Source organism: Lissotriton vulgaris, chromosome 5 (assembly GCF_964263255.1).
Source record: "Lissotriton vulgaris chromosome 5, aLisVul1.2, whole genome shotgun sequence".
Classification (NCBI taxonomy): Eukaryota; Metazoa; Chordata; class Amphibia; order Caudata; family Salamandridae; genus Lissotriton; species Lissotriton vulgaris.
The window spans coordinates 134,049,131-134,056,987 of NC_141693.1; positions in this window are offsets into that span (position 1 = coordinate 134,049,131).

The window sequence follows — 7,857 nt, forward strand, 5'->3', positions numbered from 1 at the left end:
AGAAAGCTCTTCCCCCCATCTTGCCTTTTTAAATCTAGGGATCACAAGCAAGTTTTTATTAGCTGACCTGAGATTCCTAGCAGGGGGATACCTGTGGAAAATATTCTTTATGCCCACCGGGCCCTGTCCATAGTATGCATTGTGGGTGAGACAAAGAGTCTTAAACAGAATTCTACGGTCCACTGGAAGCCAATGCAATGAACTGTATGTATGTATGTATGTATGTATGTGTGTTCTTATGTAGCGCTCAACTTACCCTTGGGCATCTCAGCGCTTGCCTTGGGAACCCGTCCTGGCTTTTTCCCTGTGAGATAACCCATACTGGGCATCCCCAGGGTGAAAGCCAGGCATCCCGCCGCGGGGGGCCGTAGTGGAGATTAAGCAAGCTATTGCCCAGAGTTGCAGAGTGTGAACCCGTGATTCGAGTAGGCACCGAAGTGCAAATTATCGAGTCCGTGGACACTTGGGCTCAGACCCTGCCGCGTCGGGAATTGAACCCTGGTCCCGGGTCTGACCTCTGCTTCAGGGTATGCCTGCTCTAACCAGTGAGCCACACTTCTCCACTGAGCCACACTTCTTTTGTTAGTTTGTTAGTTTGGGAGCTCCGGACGCTGTGCCCAGTCGACCCCAGCTGAGCTGTTTCCCTACCCCCTCCTTTGAGGAGTTTTGTAGTGTGGCACAAATGGTATCATCTGGCTCCCCTCTTGATCCACTGCTACCTAAATTTTGGAAAGTGTTTCAGGATGAACTCTTCCAGCCTTTGTACTCCATCTGCCTCCAGTCGTCAGCTGCTGAGTCGGCACGCAACCTGGGGGTGATTTTCGGCCCCAACTTGCAGCTGGATATGTACGTGAACAAGACCACATCCACATGCACGATGCTGCTACGCATGTTGCGTAAAGTTCTGCCCCTTCTCCCCGAGCAGGCCAGGCCTGAAGTAGTGCGCTGTACCATCTTGAGTCGTCTTGACTATTGTAATGCGCTACTTCTGGAGGCTCCAAAAACACTGCTGGGGAAGTTGCAACGGGTGCAGAACTTGGCCGCCAAGCTGGCTCTTTCCCGCCCTAATCATAGCTCTTCAGCAGCAGCCCTACGGGATCTACACTGGCTGCCTGTGCACCTACGCGTCTGTTACAAGGCTGCATGTTTAGTGTTTAGGGCGGTGCATGGACAAGGCCCGGTTCCATTGCAGAATATGTTTGTTCGGTACTCCTCTTCGCGGTCCTTACGCTCTTCTTCGGCTCAGCTGCTTGTGGTACCGAGATTCCAGAGAGTGAGGATGGGTGGCCGTTCATTCAGTGTCGCAGCGGTCAAGCTCTGGAACTCCCTGCCACTGTCCCTAAGAAGCCAAAGGGACTTCTTCCCGTTTAGAAAAGCCCTGAAAACCCATCTTTTCCCCAGGGTTGTCTGAGCAGCGTATGTGGTGTTAACGTTGATTTCAAGCGCCAGGATGCCCTTGGGGTGACAGGACTGCGCTATATAAGTATACATACAATTACAATTACAATTACTTCTCCACTTCTCTGAACTGAGGGCGGAAGAGGCCGAGGAGAGCTTGGGAAGATCCAAAAGAAGGCTAGCAGCGGCATTTTGTACCAGCTGTAAGCGACGCAGCTGACCCTTGTCTATTCCCAAATACAGAGCATTGCAATAGTCCAGTCTGGCCAAAATTAAGGCCACAACGACCTTTTTCCGGTCTTCAGTGAACAAAAACTGAGAGATCTTTCGTATCACACGGATAAGTCCAGAACAAGTAGCAACTGTTCTGGATACCTGACGAGACATACCAAGGCCATCGTCAAGCACCACTCCCAGATTTTTTCCTTGAGAGACCGGAGTGGGACAGGAGCCCAAGGAGATGGGCCACCATATGCTGGACCAGATGTTAGAGCTATCCCCAAAGTTCAAAACCTCCGTCTTCTCACAGTTATTATTGAGGTAATTTTGAACCATCCATGAGGAGACAGCAGTCATACAATTCTTAAAATTAAGCGCACCTTCCCTGGAATCTTGGGTGATAGAGACCATGATCTGCGTGTCATCCGCATAAGACAACACCTCCAGTCCAAAGGATTGCACCACCCTGGCCTGCGGGGCCACATAGATATTAAAAAGGGTTGGTCTCAGAGACGAGCCCTGTGGTACTCCGCAGACAAGGGGGGAGGACTCAGAGTAAAAATCGCCCAATCTAACGGTTTGAGACCGCTGACTGAGAAAAGAGGAGAGGAGGTCCAGGGCCGTGCCGCCCACCCCTATCTCCTTAAGGCGTTCCACCAGTCTCAAAGGGGAGAAGGTGTTGAACGCAGCCGCGAGGTCAAGTAAGATGAGGAGAGTGGTATGCCCTGCATCCACTTGTACTCGTATATTGTCCAACACCATGGTAAGAGCCGTCTCCATGCTATGCGCCCGCCTGAAGCAATGTTGGGAACCATCCAAGATATTGTAGTCCCTCAGGTAGGCACTCAGATGTACATTCAGATGAGATTCAAGAATTTTTGCAGGGAGGGGCAGCAGATACTTGGATGTGGTAGCCGTTTCTCAGGCTCCCTCTCCGGAATCGAACCCTGATTCCCCGTTACCAGTGGTCACCATGGTAGGCACAGGAAGTACCATCAAAAGTTGATAGGGAAGACCTCCGAATGTATCGTCGCCGTCACGGGGACGTGCGATCGGCCCGAGGTTATCTAGAGTCACCAAAGCGGCCGGGCGAGCCCGGATTGGTCTTGGTCTGATAAATGCACGCATTCCGGGAGGTCAGTGCTCGTCGGCATGTATTATCTCTAGAATTACCACAGTTATCCAAGTAACAGATGGAGCGATCATAGGAACCATAACTGATTTAATGACCAATTCGCAGTTTCACTGTACTGGCCGTGTGTACTGCATGGCTTAATCTTTGAGACAAGCATATGCTACTGGCAGGATCAACCAAGTAGCCGCACCTGCTGATGGGGTGGGGGCCACGTGCACATCTCCCCGACCGGCAACCTTCACGTACCCCTCCATCTCTCTGGAGTCTGCCAGGAGAAGGAGCCCACCCGCCTGGGTGGGAGGGCTCACTGGAGGTGTGTAGAGAGGTGCGGTCGCATGGGCCCCCGGCAGGTCCAGCCGTCTCCCCCGGGAGGGAGAGGCAGGCTGAGGCGCAGCCTGAGCGAGACACAGGGGTGCCGGAGCCTGGTGGCGGCGGCACCCCTCGGAACGGTCGTTCCAAACTGCTGTGGAAATGTGATGGCCAGAGAGGGTAGACGGCGTGGTCGCAGGGCCTTCAGACCTGCTGGGCAGCAGCATCCTAGGGTCTGGCGCCACCCGACCCATTCTGGTCGGGTCAGACCGCTGGGGGTGCGAGCTACCAGGCCACTCGGCCTTCGCTCTGATGGGTAGGGTCTCCTGCCAGGCGGCAGACCCTCGAGTCAGACGGTGCATGCGGGGTGAGAGCACTTTGCTTGAAACAACAGCCGAGGCTGGCCAAGCAGTCCATCCCTAAACAGACCGAGAGTGCCCAATCGATCAGATTATAGCCGGGGCATCCCCTGGCAGGACACACTGTGGAAGGGGTATGCTGGCTTAGCGTCCCTGCCTGCCCCCGTGGCAAGCAGACTCGTAGAAAAAGGACCATCAGGAAGGGGCTGAGAGGCAGGTGCATACCCGGGCCCCTGGGGGCCCCAGCGGGCAGGCCGGGGTGCTGCCTTCCCCCGTCACAGCATCGCCGGACCTCACTGAGGTCTAACTGAGCAAACTCATTGAAAAAGGACCATCGAGAAGGGGCTCAGAGGCAGGTGATACCTGGGCCCCTGGGGGCCCCAGCAGGCGGGCCCCGGTGCTACCTTCCCCGTCTCAGCATCGCTGGACCTCACGGAGGTCTAACTGAGCAAACTCTGAGAAAAAGGACCATCGGGAAGGGGCAGAGAGGCAGGTGCATACCCGGGCCCCTGGGGACCCCGGCGGGCAGGCCCGAGTTCTGCCTTCCCCTGTTTCAGAATCACCGGACCTCACGGAGGTCTAACTGAGCAAACTTGGAGAAAAAGGACCATCAGGAAGGGGCTGAGAGGAAGATGTATACCCAGGCCCCTGGGGGCCCGGGGGGCGGGCCCGGGTGCTGTCTTCCCCGCCTCAGCATCGCGGGACCTCACGGAGGTCTAACTGAGCGAACTCAGAGAAAAAGGACCATCGGGAAGGGGCTGAGAGGCAGGTGCATACCCGTCCCCCTGGGGGCCCCAGCGGGCAGGCCTAGCTGCTGCCTTCCCCCATCTCAGCATCGCCGGACCTCACGGAGGTCTAAATTAGAAAACTCGGAGAAAAAGGACCATCTGGAAGGGGCTGAGAGGCAGGTCCGTACCCGGGCCCCTGGGGGGCCCAGCAGGCAGCCCAGGCTCTGCCTTGCCCTGTTTCAGCATCGCTGGGCCTCACGGAGGTCTAACTGAGCAAATTCGGAGAAAAAGGACCATCGGAAGGGGCTGAAAGGCAGGTGCGTACCAGGGCCCCTGGGGGCCCCAGGGGTGGGCCCGGGTATTGCCTTCTCCCACCTCAACATCGCCAGATCTAACAGAGGTATAACTGAGCAAACTCAGAGAAAAAGGACCATCGGGAAGGGGCTGAGAGGCAGGTGCATACCCAGGCCCCGGGGGTCCCGACTGGTGGGCCCACGAACTGCCTTCCCCGTCTCAGCCTCGACGGACCTCACAAAGGTCTAACCGAGAAAACTCAGAGAAAAAGGATCATCGGCAAGGGGCTGAGAAGCAGGAGCATATCTGGGCCCCTGGGGGCCCCAGCGGGCAGGCCCGGGTTCTGCCTTCCTCTGTTTCAGAATCGCTAAACCTCACGGAGGTCTTACTATCCCTCTCGCTAGTAATCCGGAGGAAAATTACCCCCCTTTCTTGTAATCCGTGCACATGAGGTGACAGAGGGGACCCAAGGCGCAAAAATACACGACCTCCTTGAGCCGTTGCTGGGATCGGGGAGGCAAATGAGCCCTCAGTGGGACTTCCAGGGAAGCCGGCCATCTTGTCATCCCATAGGAAAGCATTGGGTGCGACTAGATGGCCGAGGGGATAGGTGCGACCAGATGGCAGAGGGGAAAGGTGCGGTCAGATGGCCGGGCACGAAAGGAAAGCCATCTGGTCACTCTGTGCCCCAACGAAAGAGTGAGTGGGTGTCAGGGCATGGGGGACCAGAGGCCCAGGGCCCCAGCTGGGCCCCAGCCATGGAGGCTGCGAGGGGGACCCAACGGGCCCTCCGACCCGGGGCCCGGGGACTCTTTGACAAGCAAGGGAGGCCTGCCCGGGACCAACGGACCACTGTCCTGAGCCCTTGGTAGAGCATCAGGCCCGGGACTGGCCCAGGGCTGAAGCACCTGACCCGGGGCCCGTGGGGGCCCCTGGACCCATCCGGGGCTCCCAGACCCAGAGGCGTGGGGGACGCCTCCCCCGGCCCTCCGGACCCCGTCCTGGGCACCCTGCCATGCGGCAGGACCGAGGACAGAGCCCGGCCTTTGGCAGTGAGGCAGGCTGGGGGATATGGGGCCCAGGGCTGAAGCTCCTGACCCGGGGCCCGGCAGGCCCCTTGACACGCTCGGATCTCCCAGGCACAGAGGCGCAGGGGAAGCCTCCACGGGCTCGACGGACACCATCCCGGGCACCCTGCCACGTGGCAGGACTGAGGACGGAGCCCAGGATGGGGAGGCCATCCTCCCCAGGGCCCTCTGGGGCCCCCGCCGGTGCTCCTGAACCCAGCCAAGCAAGGGGTGGCTCCCAAGGCACAACAGAACCCCGTCCCAGGCCTTTGGCAAAGCGGCAGGCCAGAGGACAGGGCCCAGAGGCAAAGGGGAAGCCTCCCCAGGCCCGTGGGACCTCGTTCGGGTACCCTGCCACGCAGCAGGACCGAGGATGGAGCCTGGGGTGGGGAGGCCACCCTCCCCAGGGCCCCTGGACCCAGCCCAGCAGGGGGAGGCTCCCCAGGCCCGCCCAACCCCATCCAGAGTAGCCTGCCATGCGGCAGGCCCAGGGACGGACCCATGGCTGGGGTGGCATACTGGCTCATCCAGCTGCTGGCTGAGGACCGCTAGGCCAAGAGGGGTCCCAGAGTACCTTGTCCCTAGTAATCCGGAGGAAGGCTGCCCCACTAGCTGGGAACCCATGCGCACCGAGAGGCTCAGGGGACCCTAGGTTTGGACGCGCCACCTCCTGGAGCCCTGGCTGGGATCCGGGATGCAAATGAGCCCTCATTGGGACTTCCACGGCAGCCCAGCCATCTGGTAGCTCATTAGAAAGCACTGCGTGCGACCAGATGGCCGAGGGGAAAGGTGCGACTAGATGTCCGGGACCGAAAGGGCTACCATCTGCCCACCTGCCCACCTGAGCCTGCACAGTAGGGCTCCTGCCTGCTCATGCAAGGCTCAGGGGCTCTGCTTCCCGGGGGCTCGGGGACCCTGGCTGGGCCTCAGGCATGGGGAGGACCACCGGAGCTCTCGAGCCCAGACGCCCAGGGGAGGACTGCCTGGGACCCATGGAGCCTGTCCCGGGCACTTTGCCATGCCATGGGCTGGCAGAGGGAGCCCCGTACACCTAGGGAGGTGTTGTCCGGCCATACCCTATCTCTTCCCCAGCAGAGAGCCGCTAGCCCAGGAGGGTTGTCCCGGCATACCCTGCCCCTAGTAATCCGGAGGAAGGCTACCCCTCTTTCTGGGAACCCGTGCGCACCGCGAGGATCAGGGGAGCCTAGGACCGGACGTGCCCGACCTCCTGGAGCTCTGGCTGGGATCCGGGAGGCAAATGAGCCCTCATCTGGGCTTTCAGGGCAGCCCGGCCATGTGGTCACCCCATTGGAAAGCTTTGCGTGCGACCAGATGGCCGAGGGGAATATGCGACCAGATGGCCCAGACCGAAAGGACTCCCATCTGCCCACCCTGAGCCTTCGCAGTAGGGATCCCGCCTGCCCACGCAGGGCTCAGGGGCTCTGCTTCCTGGGGGCTCGGGACCCTGGCTAGGCCTCATGCACAGGGAGGATCACTGGAGCTCTCGGGCCTGGTCGCCCAGGGGAGGACTGCCCGGGACCAATGGAGCCTGTCCCGGGCACTTTGCCATGCCATGCCATGGGCCAGGGGAGGGAGCCTCAGACGCCTAGGGAGGTGTTGTCCGGGCATAGCCTATCTCTTTCCCAGCAGAGAACCGCCTGCCCGGGAGGAGTGTCCCGGCATACCCTGCCCTTAGTAATCTGGAGGAAAGCTACCCCTCTTTCTGGGAACCCGTGCGCACAAAGTGACGGAGGGGACCCTAGGCCCGGACGTGTCTGACCTCCTGGAGCCTTGGCTGGGATCGGGGAGGCGAATAAGCCCCCATCGGTACTTCCAGGGCAGTCCGGCCATCTGGTCGCCCTATTGGAAAGCATTACTTGCGACCATATGGCCGAGAAGAGAGGTGCGACCAGAGTGCCAGGACCAAAATAACACCAATCTGCCTGCCCCGAGCCTTCGCTGGAGGGCTCCCGCCTGCCATTGCAGGGCTCGGTGGCTGCAGGGCTCGGGGATGCAGGGCTCGGGGCTGCAGGGATTGGGGACTGCAGGGCTTGAGGGATGCAGGGCTCGGGGCGGCAGGGCTCGGGCACTGCAGGGCTCGGGAGGACCACTAGAGCTCTTTGGCCTGGACGCCCAGGGGAGGACTGCCCTGGACCAATGGAGCCTGTCCCGGGCACTTTGCCATGCCGTGGGCCGGAGGAGGGAGCCCCGGATGCCTAGGGAGGTGTTGTTTGGGCATAGCCCATCTCTTTTCCAGCAGAGAACCGCCAGCCCGGGAGGGGTGTCCCGGCATACCCTGCCCTTAGTAATCAGGAGGAAAGTTACCTCTCTTCCTGGGAACCCGTGCA